Below are 18,539 nucleotides of genomic sequence, written 5' to 3'. Positions count from 1 at the left end.
AAGGCATGAGGGCATGTATACAGAAATGTAAATGTATACAGACATGCAAATCAAAGCTGATGTGAACAGTAAAGACATGAGTGCAGAATGAAAGCCTGTCGGCAGCACGAATGCACGCAGGTGGGAGTCCTCTCTTTCTTCGCCTTTCAGACTCTCCAGCACACCGCGCGCGCCCTCTGCTGCTGCCCAGACGGGTTTCTGTACCTTCTCGTCGCATTTCGCTCCTGCAGTTGCAGCAAAAACTTGTATCTAGCTCCTCCTAACGCTGGGCGGAGAACAAAACCGCAGCTCCTGACGTTCGCCACGCATGCGCACACTGGAACTATTTCGAAGGGGATCGCTTGCAAAGAACCCCTATCGGTAGTCAGGATGGCCGAGCGGTCTAAGGCGCTGCGTTCAGGTCGCAGTCTCCCCTGGAGGCGTGGGTTCGAATCCCACTTCTGACAAACGTAAGTTTTTTTTTTTTTCGTTTTTCACGAATGGCGATGTTTGAAATATAGATACTATGCCCTGTGGATATTAATCTTTTTACAAAACAAGTATTTTTTACTTATGACATGTTATTTCCTGTTGACTTACTTTGAAATGTAAAAAGAGTCCTCTGAAACCACAATGAGCCATTCTTCAGTCATTTGAAGTGAGAAGGCAAAAAACCTGGGACACTGTCAGAAGTGGGATTCGAACCCACGCCTCCAGGGGAGACTGCGACCTGAACGCAGCGCCTTAGACCGCTCGGCCATCCTGACTTCCTGTGGAAGGGTGTTCGTGGAATTCTATTTAAGTTACTGTTGGTGCGACGTGGCTTGGGTATTATTCAGATAATTCTGAGGTCTTTCACAGCTCGAGATCCAGCCACACAGGACCTCGTCATCCACAATCAATAACCACCATACTGCCAAGACTTATCGTTACCCTTAAATTAGTTCAGTCTTTTTTACTGCTTACATGTTTTATTTTTTTTCATTTATTTTTATTAGTTGGAGGCTAATTACAATATTGTAGTGGTTTTTGCCATACATTGATATGAATCAGCCATGGATTTACATGTGTTCCCCATCCTGATGCCCCCTCCCACGTCCCTCCCCATCCCATCCCTTTGGGTCTTCCCAGTGCACCAGCCCTGAGCACTTGGACATGCATCCATGTCCAAGGCTGGGCTGGCAATCTGTTTCACACTTGATAATATACATGTTTCAATGCTATTCTCTCAGATCATCCCACCCTCGCCTTCTCCCACAGAGTCCAAAAGTCTGTTCTATACATCTGTGTCTCTTTTTCTGTCCTGTATATAGGGTTATTGTTACCATCTTTTAAAATTCCATATGTTTGTGTTAGTATACTGTATTGGTGTTTACTTTTCTGGCTTATTTCACTCTGTATAATGGGCTCCAGTTTCATCCATCTCATTAGAGCTGATTCAAATGTATTCTTTTTAATGGCTGAGTGATATTCCATTGTGTATATGTACCATAGCTTCCTTATCCATTCATCTGCTGATGGGCATTTAGGTTGCTTCTATGTCCTGGCTTTTATAAACAGTGCTGCGATGAACATTGGGATACACATGTCTCTTTCAGATCTGGTTTCCTCAGTGTGTATGCCCAGGAGTGGGATTGCCGGGTCATATGGCAGTTCTATTTCCAGTTTTTTAAGGAATCTCCACACTGTTCTCCATAGTGGCTGTGCTAGTTTGCATTCTCACCAACAGTGTAAGAGGGTTCCCTTTTCTCCACACCCTCTCCAGCATTTACTGCTTGTAGACTTTTGGATAGCAGCCATTCTGACTGGCGTGTAGCAGTACCTCATTGTGGTTTTGATTTGTGTTTCTCTGATAATGAGTGATGTTGAGCATCTTTTCATGTGTTTGTTAGCCATCTGTATGTCTCCTTTGGAGAAATGTCTGTTTAGTTCTTTGGCCCATTTTTTTTATTGGGTCATTTATTTTTCTGGAATTGAGCTGCAGGAGTTGCTTGTATATTTTTGAGATTAATCTTTTGTCTGTTCCTTCATTTGCTATTATTTTCTCCCATTCTGAAGGCTGTCTTTTCACCTTGCTTATAGTTTCCTTTGTTGTGCAAAAGCTTTTAAGTTTCATTAGGTCCCATTTGTTTATTTTTGCTTTTATTTCCAATATTCTGGGAGGTGGGTCATAGAGGATCTTGCTGTGATTTATGTCAGAGAGTGTTTTGCCTATGTTCTCCTCTAGGAGTTTTATAGTTTCTGGTTTTACATTCAGACCTTTAATCCATTTTGAGTTTATTTTTGTGTATGGTGTTAGAAAGTGTTCCAGTTTCATTCTTTTACAAGTGGTTGACCAGTTTTCCCAGCACCACTTGTTAAAGAGGTTGTCTTTTTTCCATTGTGTATTCTTGCCTCCTTTGTCGAAGATAAGGTGTCCATACGTACATGGATTTATCTCTGGGCTTTCTATTTTGTTCCATTGATCTATATTTCTGTCTTTGTGCCAGTACCATACTGTCTTGATGACTGTGGCTTTGTAGTAGAGTCTGAAGTCAGGCAGGTTGATTCCTCCAGTTCCATTCTTCTTTCTCAAGATTGTTTTGGCTATTCGAGGTTTTTTGTATTTCCATACAAATTGTGAAATTATTTGTTCTAGTAATGTGAAAAATACCATTGGTAGCTTGATAGGGATTGCATTGAATATATAGATTGCTTTGGGTAGTATACTCATTTTCACAATATTGATTCTTCCAATCCATGAACACGGTATATTTCTCCATCTATTTGTGTCCTCTTTGATTTCTTTTTTTTTTTCTCTTTGATTTCTTTCATCAGTGGTTTATAGTTTTCTATGTATAGGTCTTTTGTTTCTCTAGGTAGATATACTCCTAAGTATTTTATTCTTTTTGTTGCAATGGTGAATGGTATTGTTTCCTTAATTTCTCTTTCTGTTTTCTCATTGTTAGTGTATAGGAATGCAAGGGATTTCTGTGTGTTAATTTTATATCCTGCAACTTTACTATATTCATTGATTAGCTATAGTAATTTTCTGATAGAGTCTTTAGGGTTTTCTATGCAGAGGATCATGTCATCTGCAAACAGTGAGAGTTTTACTTATTCTTTTCCTATCTGGATTCCTTTTATTTCTTTTTCTGCTCTAATTGCTGTGGCCAAAACTTCCAAAACTATGTTGAATAGTAGTGGTGAGAGTGGGCACCCTTATCTTGTTCCTGACTTTAGGGGAAATGCTTTCAATTTTTCACCATTGAGGATAATGTTTGCTGTGGGTTTGTCACGTATAACTTTTATTATGTTGAGGTATGTTCCTTCTATTCCTGCTTTCTGGAGACTTTTTATTACTTACATGTTTTAAAGGAAACTTTGTAGCCTACACAGAAATGGAAAATTAGTTTATCTTGCCATCAACAGGAAATAACTTTAAAAATAAATAACAATGGAAATGAAACTATATTATTGAATTCTAGTCACTTGCCAACGCTGTGACTAAGTTTTGACATTATTTTTAATGACTAAAATTACCTGAATGGGTCTAGACTATTGTTGGGCCCCTGGGAGGAAGTGAGAGGAGGTTTGGAGGATTCTTTTTGGAACAGAGTATTATGGAATTTGCATGGACTCCTCAATGGATTGAAGCCATGGGAAATGGGATTCCATTCCGCACAGGATTAGGTGAAGCCTCATCAAGAAAGAGAAAGTTGGCTTTTATACCTTTTTAATAAACTGAATGAAGGAAAAGCTAGAGAATGTTAAACTTGGAGAAGAGCCCATTTATCTGTTTACAAAAGCCTGATGTGTTTAAGGGATTGGAATTGTGCCTGTTGATACCTGCTCCAAGAACTGAGGCTTGATATGGACGTGCAATGGGTGGGTAGTTACCACAGAGGAAGTTTTCCACAAAAGAAATAGCTTGCTGAAAAGAAAATAAGCCACCTGTGTAGACAGTGACATCCCCATCACAGGAGGCATTCAAGACAAGGCTGGACAGTCACTGGCAGGAAAGCTGGTGAGGGCATTCGACAGTCCCCATATTAGTTTCTTATTGCTGCTGTAACAAACTGCCACTAATTTAGTGGCTTAAAACCACATCATTTATTATCTCATGGTTCTAGAGGTCAAAACTGTGCCTCTTCTGGTGGCTCTAGAGCAGTGGTCCCCAACCTTTTTGGCACCAGGGACCGGTTTCATGCAAGAAAAATTTTCTACCGACCAGGGGTGGAGGATGGTTTCATAATGATTCAAGCATATTACATTTACTGTGCACTTTATTTCTATTATTATTACATCAGCTCCACCTCAGATTGTCAGGTATTAGCTCCCACAGGCTGGAGACCCCTGCTGTAAAAAATATCCATTTCCTTTCCTTTTCCACCCACATTCTTTGGCTTATACCTTCACATCACTCCACTGTCTGCTTCTGTCTTCAGGATGCCTTCTGTGCCCCTGACCCTCCTGTCTAACCTCTTTTTGTCACCTAAAGCAAGTGTGGGTGCCCAGAGCACAGCGAGGCCAAACACACCTGAAGGTCAGTTTGGAGCAGGGAAAGATTGATGGCAAGGGCCATGCAAGGAGAAGAGGCAGGTCATGCTCAGAAGGTCCAAACTCCTGAAAGGGATCCAGGGAAGAAGTTTATACAGACACATGAAGGGTAGGGAGGGCTGCAGGGTGTGTAACCTTCCTCTGATTGGTTGGTGGTGAGGAGACAGGTGGTGTTCTAAGAACCTCAGTCATTAGCATTCTGGTTCCAGCCAGCCAGTGGTGCTCAGCTTGAAATTACCATCCTCCACCTGTGTTGGGCTCTTAGTTCCCATAGAACTCAGAGATGTGTGTCAGGTTGTTACATCCCCACCAGGAGGAGCCAACAGCGCACCCCGAGGCTGTGCTGTGGTTTCTTTCTGCATTCCCTCACTCTAATTAGTGTTTGAATCAGAGAAGGTCTTGGAGGCTGAAACCTTTTTCCTACAAACAAGAAACAAGCGGGAGAAAAGAGAGAAATGCGGGGGGCAAAGAAAGGCCCTTGCATCTGGGGAGGGGCCCACAGGGTTCTACAGTTTCAATTCCTCCTTTTCTTTGATACGCCTCTATCTTGATGGTCACAGGTGTTAAATAGAGTGATCACTCATCAACTTGGCTGAGGAACTTGATTTCAGGGGAACTCAGTTTTATTACAAAGATTATTTATTTAAAATATATGTGCATAATAAAATGTTTCTATTAAAGTCTCAGAGGCCATAGAAACATCAGGACCTGTAATTATCCCTGGGTGGTAGCATTTGTTGTGATATTTTTTCTCATTGGTTACCTGCATGTGATATTTATATTTTGAACATGGATTATTTGGGTAATTCTTTTTTAATTAAAAAAACTGTCAGGAGGACTTTCCTCGTGGCTCAGTGGAAAAGAATCCTCCTGCCAATGCAGGAGACACCCATTCGATCCCTGATCCAAGAAGATCCCACAGACCTTGGAGCAGCAAAGCCCAGGCACCACAGTTATTGAGCCTGTGCTCTAGAGCCAAGGAATTGCAACCATGGAGCCCTCCTGCCTAAACTACTGAAGCCCAAACACCTAGAGCCTGTGCTCTGCTATAAGAGAAGCCATTACAATGAGAAGTCCACTCACCAAAACTAGAGAGTAGCCCCCAGTCTCTGCAACTAGAGAAAGCCCATCCAGCAACGAACACCCAGCAGTCAAAACATAAAAATTAATTAATTAAAAGAAAAAAGTTTTAACTGTTAGGAAAATTGGAGAAGAATTTGAAAAAGACAAAAAGATTCCTGGATGTGCTGTCAGAGGAATATTAGGTGGTGTCTACAGCTGTTCTATCTATTACAGAAGCCACTAATCACATGTAGCTACAGAGCACTTGGGATGTGTTGTCATCTTAATGCAAAAAAAGGAATGCAAAGTTTCTCAATAAAAATGTTTATATTGATTACACGGCTTTTGAGGTGTTTTTTTTCTCTCTTTTTTTCCTGAGTCTGACAACTTGTAGGATCTCTGACCACAGATTAGAACCTGGGCCCCAAGGGAGCATAGCCATTGGCCCACCAGAGAAATCTTTTGGCTACATGTTCAAATAATAATAGTTTTAATATATTGGGTTAAATAAGGTATATTTTGGGGGGAGTCACATGTATTCAGGTTTTTTGCGTGTGCTCCTCTGTGACTTCTTATTTTTTAATTTTTTTCTTTTTTTTTTTTTTTTTTAGGTAAGAAGTGGATTTATCCAGATACAGAGAGAGGCACACTCCACAGACAGTTGGGGCCATTGCAGAGAGTGAGTGTGGCTTGTTTTTTAATTTTTAAAATTGATTTATTTTAATTGGAGGATCATTGCTTTATAATATTGTGTTGGTTTCTGCCATACATCAACATGCATCAGCCATAGGTATACATATGTCCCCTTTCTTTTGAATCTCCCTCCCAATTCCCACCCCATACCACCCTTCTCTGTTGTCATAGAGCACCAGGTTTGTAACTTACCACCAGCTATCAATTTTACATATGATAATGTATGTGTTTCCATGCTACTCTCTCAATTCATCCCACCTTCTCCTTCTTCCACTGTGTCCACAAGTCTGTTTTCTACGTCTGTGTCTCCATTGCTGCCCTGCAAATAGGTTCATCAGTGCCACCTTTCTAGATTCCTTATATATGTGGGTTTTTTTCTTTCTGACTTCACTCTGTATAATAGGCTCTCATTTCATCTACCTCATTAGAACTGACTCAAATGTGTTCTTTTTATGGCTGAGTAATATTCCTTTGTACATATGTACCACAACTTCTTTATCCATTCATCATACAGTTTTAATTGTTTAAAATTTAGTTGATAAATTTGCAAACAAATCTTATCTATAAAATGAAATTGATTCCACCCTTGGTAGAAGCCAGTTCTGCATCTATGAGCAAATTCACTTTAGCATTGCTGATTGTGACAGATATGTACATGTATGTGTGTGTGTGTACATACTTACACTAAACAAACTTCACCACCATCCAACTTCAGTACTCTTCTCATCTTGCAAAGCTGAGACTCTATACCCATCAAACAATAACTTTCCATTCCCTCCTCTCCCAACCACCATTCTATTTTCTGTCTTTATTAATTTGACTATTCTAGATAGCTCATATAAGTAGAATCATGTAATATTTCTCCTTTTGTGACTGACCCGTTTCATTTATGATAATGTCTTCAAGGTTTGGTTCTTCCTAGGTGACTCAGTGGTGAAGAATCTGTCTGCACTGCAGGAAACATGGGTTCAATCCCTGGGTCAGGAAGAGCCCCTGGAGAAGGAAATGGCAACCCACCCCAGTACTCTTGAATGGGAAATCCCACAGACAGAGGAGCCTGGCGGGCTATAGTCTATGGGGTTGCAAAGAGTCAGTGGACATGAATAAGTGACTAAACAACAACAAACTTCAAAGTGTATTCATAGCATGTGTCAGAAATTCCTTCCTTTTAAAGGCTGAATAATATTCCATTGTGCATCTATACTACATTTTGCTTTTTACATGTATTTACATTTATCCATGCATCTGTCCATAGACACTTGGGTTGCTTCCATGATTTTAAAAATAATTTTATTTATTGATGCATAGTTGGTTCACAGTAGTGTGCCAATCTCTGCTGTATAGCACTGTGACTCAGTTATGCACATAAATACTGATACATATTTATATATTCTTTTCCATTATGGTTTCTCACAGGATATTGAATATAGTTCCCTGTGCTATGCAGCAAGACCTTATTGTTTATCCATTCTAAATGTAATAGCTCAACAGGTAAGGAATCTGGCTTACTCAAGAGACACAAGAGACTTGGGCTTGATCCCCGGGTTGGGAAGATCTGCTGGAGAAGGAAATGGCAAACCACTCCAGTATGCCTGCCTGGAAAATTCCATGGACAGAAGAGCCTGGTGGGCTACAGTCCATGGGGTTGTAAAGAGTCGGACATGACTGAGCATAGCACAGCACAGCACAAATACATAATCCTGAATAATCTCATTTTAAAGTCCTTAATCACACCTGCAGAATCCCTATTGCTAGAAGAGGTAACATTCCCAGGTTCCAGGGATTAAGAGGGAACATCTTGGTAGAGTGGGCATTGTTCAGCTTGCCACAACTATGTCATATAAGACTCCATTTATACGACTTTCTGGGAAAAGCAAGGCAACAATGACAGAAAATAGATCAGTGGTTGCCTGGAGCCAGAGTGGAGGTCATGAAGGACCTTCTTGGAGTAATCAAAATGTTCTAGATTTTAATTTTGGTGGTGAGGAACTTTCTTGGTGTACCAGTGGTGAAGACTCCACCCTTCCATCTGCCTGCCAATGCAGGAGCTTCAGGAGAATGGGTTCAATCCCTGGGTCAGGAAGATACCCTGGAGAAGGAAATGGCAACTCACTCCAGTATTCCGGCTGGATAATCCCAGGAAAGAGGAGACTGGCGGGCTACAGTCCATGGGGGTTGCAGAGTTGGACATGACTTAGCGACTAAACAGCAGCAGCAACAGACTCTATATTTGGTATAACTTAGTGTCCTCCCCTGTTTGGGGTACACATGTCTTAGCCAAGACGGAATCCAGCACAGGAGCCTCTGGGAAGGTCGACACCACCTATTATGGGGTGGCATCACCAAGAAGCCTTTCTGCAAATGTGTAGTTTGGAAGGTCTTCTTGACCTCATGAATGAGAAATATGTGGTCTCTATCTTTCATCCAAGCAGGATTCAGCTCTTCCTTGTTCCTACCATTATATTTATGTTGGAGTATCTTTCCACAGGGGACAGACTCAGCTGCTCAGCCTGGGGCTTCAATAGCAACATAGAAAAGTGACCGTGGGGAGGGGGGATCCAAAATATAAAAGGAGCTCCTAAAAAAAAAAAATCTACAAACCAGGTTGCAATGTTGGAGGGAGCACAGAACTCCCCAAGACTGTTGTCACTTCTGCAAGGTTCAGGGGGTACTCCAAACCACCCTCAGGTGATTCAATAGTTCATTAGCTACAAGGCCTCACAGACTGTACTGCAAGCTCTTATATTCATTGTTACAGTTTGTTACAGCTAAAGTACACAGATTACAATCAGAGGTGGGGTGATGGAGATGTTCTGGAATTAGTGGTTATGATAGTTCATGACAGTGAATACACTAAAATCACTGAATCATGTACATTTTAAAAGGGTGACTTTTGACTTCCAAAAGTGGAACATCCATTGTCCTCTCCCCAAGGAGTCATGCACTTCAGGCATTCCTTACCCAGCACTGATGTGTGATGGTCCATATGGAGTACTGCCAATTAGGTAAACTCACCTACCACCTGGGGAGCCACAGCCTTTATGGGGATTTCATCACCCAGCTACAGGTTGACGGCTCACATCATCGAGCTCAGTTTCCAACTCCTCCAGGTGGAGCTGCTTGAACAGACAGCCTGTGCCTCCACCCCAAACCACACTGTTAGACTATCTGGTGTGAGCAGACCCTACTCTACAGAGGCATGACATTTCAAGGGAGATTACTTCTCAGAAACTGAGGAAAAATGGCCAGACCACTCTTTGGCCTAATTTTCAATTCTTTACTACACAGAAGGCAAATGAATCAAACCTTAAGTTCACAGAAAAGGAAATATGAATGGCCAATACTTGTCACAACCAGCTAAATATTAGAAAATACACATGGAAACAAAGAGACTTCTCCTTAAAAAAAAAAAAAGCTTACCACACATAGCCATGTGGGCTTCCCAGGTAGCTCAGCAGTAAAGAATCCACCTGCAATGAAGGAGACACAGGTTTAATCCCTGGGTCAGGAAGATCTCCTGGAAAAGGAAAGGCAACCCACTCTAGTATTCTTGCTTGGGAAATTCCATTGACTGAGGAGCCAGGCAGGCTACAGTCCATGGGGTCCCAAAAGAGTCATACATGACTTAGCAATTAAACAACAATTAGCCATGGGACTCTGGTGGTAAATAATCCACCTGCAATGAGGGAGACCTGGGTTCGACTGCTGGGTTGGGTAGATCCCCTGGAGAATAGAATGGCTACCTACTCCAGAATTCTGGCCTGGAGAATTCAGTCCATGGGGTGGGGTTGCAAAGAGTTGGATATGACCGAGCAACTTTCACTTTTCAGCCACCTGCCTGCTGAATCACATCCGACTCTTTGCAACCCCATGGACTATAGGCTCCTCTGGCCATGGGATTTCTCAGGCAAGAACACTGGTGTGGGTTGCCATTTCCTTCTCCAGGGGATCTTCCCAACCCAGGGATCAAACCTGGGTCTCTTGCATCTCCTGCATTGTCAGGCAGATTCTTTACCATTGAGCCATCAGGGAAGCCCCTTTTCAGGCATGGAATGGGCAAATAGTTAAGTTCACCTACTCTTAATGTGGGTGTTAACTAATAGGGACTTTTGGAGCAATTTGGCAGTATCTATTTTAAAAAACCACAAATACCCTCAATCCAGTTGTTCTGTTTTGAAGACTGGATTCATATGTGTGCAAAAATGTAAATAAGAGGCTTAAATAATATTGAAACTACATAACTCAGATGGGATTCAAACCCAGCCAGATCAGGGACTTCCCTGGTGGCCCAGTGGTTGAGAATTCACCTGCCAATGCAGGGGACAAGGGTTTGATCCCTGGCCTAGGAAGATGCCACATGTTGAAGGCCAACTAAGCCCATGCACCACAACTGCTGAAGCCTGAATGTCTAGAGCCTCTGTTCTGCAACAAGAAAGGCCACTGCGATGAGAAGCCCACATGTCACAACTAGAGGGTAGCCTCCACTCTCTGCAACTAAAGTCCACACAGCAACAAAGACCCAGAGCAGCCAAAACTAAATGAAAACACTTTTAAAGAAAGAAAACTCCTCAGATTGGAACTTGAACACACAGGCCAGGACTCAGAACTGTTATCTTTTAATTGGGATCATAAACCTAGTTTCAGGACTTAATGAAGCTCAGGTTCTTTATGTCGCAGCACAGAAGGAATTCAGCAAGAAGCAGTGATAGGTAAGAAGCGGATTTATTTACAGACATACATATTTCATAAAGAGAATGTGGTGTCTTGAAAGGGGATAGCAGCCCCAAAATATGAGGTGGTTAGTTTTATGGGCTGGGTAATTTCATACGCCAATAAGTGGGAGGGTTATTCCAACTATTTTGGAGAAGGGGGCGGGGATTTCCAGGATTTGAGCCACTGCCCACTTTTTGCCCTTTTATGCTTAGCCTCGGGCTTCCCTCTTCCAACAACACAAGAGAACACTCTACACATGGACATCACCAGATGGTCAACACCAAAATCAGATTGATTATATTCTTTGCAGCCAGAGATGGAGAAGCTCTATACAGTCAGTAAAAATAAGACTGTGAGCTGAATGTGGCTCAGATCATGAACTCGTTATTGCCAAACTCAGACTTAAATTGAAGAAAGTAGGGAAAACCACTAGACCATTCAGGTATGACCTAAATCAAATCTCTTATGATTATACAGTGGAAGTGAGAAATAGATTTAAGGGACTAGGTCTGACAGAGTGACTGATGAACTATGGATGGAAGTTCGTGACATTGTTTAGGTGACAGGGATCAAGACCATCCCCAAGAAAAAGAAATTCAAAAAGGCAAAATGGCTGTCTGAGGAGGCATTACAAATAGCTGTGAAAAGAAGAGAAGCAAAAAGCAAAGGAGAAAAGGAAAGATATAACCATCTGAATGCAGAGTTCCAAAGAATAGCAAGGAGAGATAAGAAAGCCTTCCTCAGTGATCAGTGCAAAGAAATAGAGAAAAACAATAGAATGGGAAAGACTAGAGATCTCTTCAAGAAAATTAGAGATACCAAGGGAACTTTTCATGCAAAGATGGGCTCCATAAAGGACAGAAATGGTATGGACATAACAGCAGAAGATATTAAGAAGATGTGACAAGAATACACAGAAGAACTGTACAAAAAAGATCTTCACAACCCAGATAATCACGATGGTGTGATCACTCACCTAGAGCCAGACAGCTTGGAATGTGAAGTCAAGTGGGCCTTAGAAAGCATCACTATGAACAAAGCTAGTGGAGGTGATGGAATTCCAGTTGAGCTATTTCAAGTCCTAAAAGATGATGCTGTGAAAGTGCTGCACTCAACATGCCAGCAAATTTGGAAAACTCAGCAGTGGCCACAGGACTGGAAAAGGTCAGTTTTCATTCCAATCCCTAAGAAAGGCAATGCCAAAGAATGCTCAAACTACCGCACAATTGCACTCATTTCACACGATAGTAAAGTAATGCTCAAAATTCTCCAAGCCAGGCTTTAACAATATGTGAACCAAGAACTTCCAGATGTTCAAGCTGGTTTTAGAAAAGGCAGAGGAACCAGAGATCAAATTGCCAACATCTGCTGGGTCATCGAAAAAGCAAGAGAATTCCAGAAAAACATCTATTTCTGCTTTACTGACCACACCAAAGCCTTTGACTGTGTGGATCACAATAAACTGTGAAAAATTCTTCAAAAGATGGGACTACCAGACCACCTTACCTGCCTCCTGAGAAATCTGTATGCAGGTCAAGAAACAACAGTTAGAACTGGACATGGGACAGAGGATTGGTTCCAAATTAGGAAAGGAGTATGTCAAGGCTGTATATTTTCACCCTGCTTATTTAACTTCTATGAGAGTACATCATGCTAAATGCCAGCTGGATGAAACACAAACTGGATTCAAGCCTGCTGGGAGAAATAGCAATAACCTCAGATACGCAGATGATACAACCCTTATGGCAGAAAGTGAAGAACTAAAGAGCCTCTTGATGAAAGTGAGAGAGGAGAGTGAAAAAGATGGCTTAAAGCTCAACATTCAGAAAACGAAGATCATGGCATCCAGGCCCATCACATCATGGCAAACAGATGGAGAAACAATGCAAACAGTGACAGACTTTATTTTGGGGGGGCTCCAAAATCACTGTAGATGGTGACTGCAGCCATGATATTAAAAGACATTTACTCCTTGGAAGAAAAGTTATGACCAACCTAGGCGGCATATTAAAAAGCAGAGACATTACTTTGCACACAAAGGTCCGTGTAGTTCAGGCTATGGTTTTTTCCAGTAGTCATATATGGATGTGAGAGTTGGACTATAAAGAAAGCTGAGTGCCGAAGAATTGATGCTTTTGAACTGTGGTGCTGGAGTAGACTCTTGAGAGTCCCTTGGACTGCAAGGAGATCCAACCAGTCAATCCTAAAGGAAATCAGTCCTGAATATTCATTGGAAGGACTGACGTTGAAGCTAAAACTCCAATACTTTGGCCACCTGATGCGAAGAGCTGACACATTGGAAAAGACCCTGATTCTGGGAAAGATTGAAAGCAGGAGGAGAAGAGGACGACAGAGGATGAGATGGTTTGATGGCATCACCAACTCAATGGACATGAGTTTGAGTAAATTCCGGGAGCTGGTGATGAACAGGGAGGCCTGGCATGCTGCAGTCCATGGGGTCGCAAAGAGCCGGACACACATATGTACATGCTTAGCCTCAGGACTGTCCTAGAGCCTGTGGGTATGTCATTTAGCATATGCCATTGCATTATAACAAGTGTATAATGCTGGGAAAGATTGAAGGCAAAAGGAGAAGGGGGCAGCTGAGGATGAGATGGTTAGATAGCATCACTGACTCAACGCACACGAATCTGAGCAAAGTCCAGGAGATAGTGGAGGACAGGGAGGACTGTGCAATCCTTGGGGTCGAAGAGTCAGACACGACTCAGCAACTGAGCAACAAAAACAAAGTATAGTGAGGGTCAGGGTCTACTGAAAGTTGAATCTTCCACCTTCTGGGGCATAATATCCTCAATGGCTATGTCATTCTTTAAAGGTTATGCTCTGCCCCCTTCCCTCCTGTTTCAGTATAACTTGTAATGAGGAACTATTAGAAACTACTTAACTGTCTACCAATAAGGGAAAGGATACTGTAACAGCCATCCTATCAAATATTATTGTTGTGTTAATCACTCAGGTGTATCTGACTCTTTTCAACCCCATGGCCTGTAGCCTGCCAGGCTCCTCTGTCCATGGAATTTTCCAGGCAAGAATACTAGAGTGGATAGCCATTACTTTCTTCAGGGGATCTTCCCAAACCAGGGATCAAATCTGGTTTTCCCGAATTGCAGGCAGATTATTCATCAAATATTATATGACATGTAAAAAGAATTAAGTCAATCTTTGTGTGTTGTTGTGGAGAAATTTCCAAGACATGTTAAGTGAAAAAAAAAATATCAAGTTTCAATGTATACAGTCTATTCCCATTGCTTGGTAAAAAAATTTTTAAAGCTATACACAAAGCAAGCCTGTATGTTTCCACATATTATATGGTAGTGAAAAAAAATAAGAAAAAGAAAGATCTGATGGGATACTCCAAATTCTTCTCAGTGATTAACTAAAGGTGAGGGTCCAGATTTGGAGATGTGTGTATGACGTGCAGTGAAACAAACTAAGGAAATAATTGTGCAATGAAAAATAAACCGAAACTAACCACCCCCACAGCCCCAAGCACAGGGCCAGCTGGAAAAGTGTTCAGTCAATATTGGCTGATTTTAATCAGCAACCTCCCAAAGCTGGCTTCTGGATTTTGTTGGATGACCGCCACCCCCCCCACCCCGACAGAGGAATCTTTCTGTGAATTTTTGAAAAAAAATTGGAAATCAGATGGTGTAACTGCCCTCTAATGGTCTGTTTTTTAATAATAAAATCCAGGAATACTCTAATGGTACAGTGGTTAAGACTCTGTGCACCCACTTCATGAGGCACGGGTTCAATCCCTGCTCTGGGAACTAAGATCCCGAATGCCACAGGGCACAGCCCAAACACTCTCTTAGCAAGGATTTAGGACCCAGGTGACCTGGCTCCAGGCTTCCCAGGTGGTAAATAATCCACCTGCCAAGCAGAAGTCGCAAGAGACACAGATTTGATCTCTGCATTGGAAGATACCCTGGAGAAGGAAATGGCAACCCACTCCAATATTCTTGCCTGGGAAATTCCATGGACAGAGGAGTCTGGGGGGTTACAGTCCATGGGACTGCAAAGAGTTGGACACAACTAAGCATGCAAAAGATGAGACAGGTGCTCCAGATGATGTGTGGAGGCAGCCTGTTTGGACAGGAGGGGAACTCACCCTGGGAACAGAGAGACCCTCTCCTCTACAACCTCAGCTGGCTCTCTGTCCCCCTGTCCCAAGAAGCCAGGGCTTTCTTGGCAAAAGTATTCTTACCTGGGAAATCCCATGGACAGAGGAGCCTGGTGGGGTCAGGGGGTCGCAAAGAGGTGAACACAATTGAGCACCACCACTGACTTGGCTTTTGACTGCCTCTTGAACTTCACCTCTCCCCAATCCCTTCATTTTATAAATTTATGTCCCTCCTCAAAGACACCAAAGTCTTTCCTGCCTCAGGACCTTTGCACCTATGGTAGTTTTCTTAGCCTGGAATGCTCTTTTCCTGTCCGATTTTTATGCATTCTTCAAGTCTCTGCCTAAGTGCTTACACTTTCCTTGACCCAGTTATTTATTAATCTCTATTATTCTTTCCCATGGCATCTTGATTTCTCTTGTAGTAACATCATCAAATTATCTATATATCTGTGGATTTGTATATCTCGAGACTGTCTCTCCCATTACATTCCCTGAGGGTAGGGTCTCTGCTTGGATGGCTCACAGCAGCTATTCCCACTGCCTGTTGTTGTTCAGTAGCTCGGTCATGTCTGACTCTTTGCGACCCCATGGATTGCAGCATGCTAGGCTTCCCTGTCCTTCACCATCTCCTGGAGCTTGTTCAAACTCATGTCCGTTGAGTCAGTGATGCCATCCACCCATCTCGCCCCCCTGTTGTCCCCTTCTCCTGCCTTCAGTCTTTGCCAATATCCAGGTCTTTTCTAATGAATCAGTTCTTCACAATAGGTGGCCAAATATTGGAGCTTCAGCTTCAGCATCAGTCCTTCCAGTGAATATTCAGGATTGACTTCCTTTAGGATTGACTGGTTTGGTCTCCTTGCAGTCCAAGGGACCCTCAAGAGTCTTCTCCAAGACAGTTCAGAAGCATCAATTCTTGGGCACTCAGCCTTTTTTATGGTCCAACTCACATCCATACATGACTACTGGAAAAACCATACTGTTGACTAGATGGACCTCTGTTGGCAAAGTAATGTCTCTGCCTAGTGCACACCAAACATCTGCTCAGTGCTGGAATCCCCACAGCCTCTCCAATTATGCTCCATCCCCACCCCATGGACAACTGGCCCTGCACACAGTAGGGGCTTGATCAGATTAGGGAGACTTTGTAGAATTAAGGAGAACTTCCCTGGTGGCTCAATGGTAAAGAATCTGCCTGCCAGTGTAAAAGACGCAGGAGATGTGAGTGCTATCCCTGGGTTGAGGAGATCCCCTGGAGTAGGAAATGGCAACCCACTCCAATATTCTTGCCTGAGAAATTCCATGGACAGAGGAGTCTGGGGGGTTACAGTCCATGGGGCTGCAAAGAGTTGGACACAACTAAGCATGCAAAAGATGAGACAGGTGCTCCAGATGATGTGTGGAGGCAGCCTGTTTGGACAGGAGGGGAACTCACCCTGGGAACAGAGAGACCCTCTCCTCTACAACCTCAGCTGGCTCTCTGTCCCCCTGTCCCAAGAACCCAGGGCTTTCTTGGCAAAAGTGGGGGCTCTGGGTGGGCGTCACGTTCCAGCCTGGGGACAGGTTCCTTCCCACTTTTTCTGACCGGAGGCGAGTGAAATTGGTTTGGAAGAAAAGGTCGAAGGAAAAAAAAAAAACAGTACAGTGATTGAGTCTTGCTTGTTGCCATTTGAAAGGAATGAAAGTGGGACTAAGCAAAAACACAGAATCCAAACCAAAACCAAAACAAAAATACTCTACTGTTTTAGAATCTGCCTCAGAAACAATTGTCTTACTGTTTTCTGTGTCATCCTAAAATCAAGGGTTTGCTCGACAGCTTTGTTCTGCACTTGGCCTTGAGCAGTCTGCAGAGAGGCTGGGCTCTGGGTAACGATTTTGCCGTTACCAAGAAGCATTTCTCATTCCCTGAGTATCTACTGCCTGCATGGGGTGGAAAAGAGGGTCCCAGGTGCATTGGGAAGTGGGTGGGGTGGGGTTGAATATCCAGTTGAGTAAATATCAAGTGTCACCTTCTCTGAGAGATTATCTTTGATTTCTTTTTGTTTTTAAAATATCTATTTATTCATTTGGGTACGCCAGGTCTTAGCTGCAGCAGGTGGGATATTCGATCTTCCTTGTGGCCTGTGGAGTCTGTAGTTGTGGGATCTAGCTTCCTGACCAGAAATCAAACCCATGCCCCCTGCACTGGGAGCATGGAGTCTGAGCCACTGGACCATCAGGGAAATCTCTGAGAGGTCGTCTTTGACTACTCGGTCTAAAAGTTACCTCCTCATCTCTGTCACACTCCTGTTTTACTTATATATTTATTTATGGGCCACACCACGTGATATCTGATTTCCCTGACCAGGGATAGAACCCATCCCAGCTGTAAGAGCCCTAAGTCCTAAACACTAGACCGCCAAGGAATTCCTGGGTTTTTGTTTGTTTGTTTTTAGCTATAGCACTTGTCACTATCTGAAGTTATTTTTTCTCTCCAGTTTATACTTGTCACCTCCAGTAGGAAGTGGGATCCGAGAAGGCCTTGTGTGGTTTTTTTGCTTGCTATATTCACATGGCCTGGGTGGGATAGGGTCTGACAATATAGTAAGGTCTCAACAATCTCTGGTTGATGAATAAACGAAATAATTGTCTGTGCAGGTCTCTATAGCCTGAGAGGTGTGTGTGTGTGCGCGCCAAGTGAGTTTCAGGGTGCAAGTGGAGCAAAGAAACTGTAACTCCAACATCATCTCCCGCTTTCTGACAAACTCCCCGCCCCGCACCCAATGGCAAAAACTTTCCGTGCAATATTTCATTTATTCTGCCGGAGGCTCTGTGAAGTGAGATTCATTCCTCTCCCTGTATTACAGACGAGGAAACTGAAGCTCAGCGATCTTCTAAGTTACCGCCCCATCATTTCAGAAGAGAAGACCAGATCAATTGAGTCATAAAAGGATCTCCTCCTTCCACGCACTCCCGCATTTCACCCAGACCCTCCCCTCAAGGATGCTCGGTCATCTGGGACTCCTTGGGAGTCTCGACACGGCGATGACGATCCCGCTTTAAGGGGAGACATCAGAGAGGTGCAGGGGCTCGCCCAAGAGCACACAGCGCTAGGGAGACATCCAGGAGGGATGTGGGTAGTTTTGCAAGCGGCCAGCAGTTTATCCCGAGGCTCGGAAGCCAACGGCGAGGAGGGCGCGGGGCGATCAAAGCCGCCCCGAATGCGGGGGAAATTGCCAGCAGGCGGCTTTCCGGGGAGAGACAGGTGCAGCTGTCTAGGCTTGTTCTGGTGGGACCATCTCATTGACCGCAGCCTCAGTTTCCGCGTCTGTAAAGAATTGGCGACCTCGTGTGCGGCTCGGAGCTGGACCGGCCGGCGGTGAGCGAAGGGTTAAAGGGGCGGGTCTCGTGAGGAGGGCCGGGCCGGGAT

General features: G+C 43.3%; 1 long non-coding RNA gene and 2 other non-coding genes across 3 annotated transcripts; 2 read left to right on the top strand and 1 right to left on the bottom strand.

The window, feature by feature from the left end:
• Positions 1–363: 363 nt before the first annotated feature.
• Positions 364–446, top strand: TRNAL-CAG (transfer RNA leucine (anticodon CAG)). Its single transcript has one exon. It is a non-coding gene; the product is annotated as a tRNA-Leu (tRNA).
• On the top strand, positions 365–18,351 carry LOC133054012 (uncharacterized). The gene is made up of 3 exons (XR_009692367.1): positions 365–449; positions 6,192–6,259; positions 17,977–18,351. It is a non-coding gene; the product is annotated as an uncharacterized LOC133054012 (long non-coding RNA).
• On the bottom strand, positions 664–746 carry TRNAL-CAG (transfer RNA leucine (anticodon CAG)). The gene has a single exon. It is a non-coding gene; the product is annotated as a tRNA-Leu (tRNA).
• Positions 18,352–18,539: the final 188 nt, after the last annotated feature.

The sequence above is a fragment of the Dama dama genome, chromosome 4, assembly GCF_033118175.1.
Source record: "Dama dama isolate Ldn47 chromosome 4, ASM3311817v1, whole genome shotgun sequence".
Taxonomy (NCBI): domain Eukaryota; kingdom Metazoa; phylum Chordata; class Mammalia; order Artiodactyla; family Cervidae; genus Dama; species Dama dama.
The sequence above is the reverse complement of the archived record's forward strand: the minus strand, read 5'-3'. Positions and strand labels throughout refer to the sequence as shown.